Genomic DNA, 393 nt, shown 5'->3' with positions numbered 1-393 from the left:
CCTACTCTACTGATGGGCTGTTTAATTCACTGCCTTCTTTCCTCTCATTTCCACTCTGTACTTAGGAGTGGGAAATCATTATCTCAGATATAGGGTCAACAAAAAAAATGAAACATTACCTCAGTAGCTATCATTTATCAGATATCCTCTTTGTGGGTTTTAGACTCAAAGATCATTCAGGAACCTTAAAGTCCAAATTGAGAGTCAGCCTTAAGAAATTTCCTGAAGGGGCTGGAGAGATGGCTCAGAGGTTAAGAGCACTGCCTGCTCTTCCAAAGGTCCTGAGTTCAATTCCCAGTAACCACATGGTGGCTCACAACCATCTGTAATGGGGTCTGGTGCCCTCTTCTGGCCTGCAGGCATACACACAGACAGAATATCGTATACATAATA

The sequence above is a fragment of the Alexandromys fortis genome, unplaced genomic scaffold (assembly GCF_014885135.2).
Source record: "Alexandromys fortis isolate MF-2015 unplaced genomic scaffold, M_Fortis_MF-2015_v1.1 scaffold_486, whole genome shotgun sequence".
NCBI classification, from domain to species: Eukaryota; Metazoa; Chordata; class Mammalia; order Rodentia; family Cricetidae; genus Alexandromys; species Alexandromys fortis.
The sequence above is the reverse complement of the archived record's forward strand: the minus strand, read 5'-3'. Positions refer to the sequence as shown.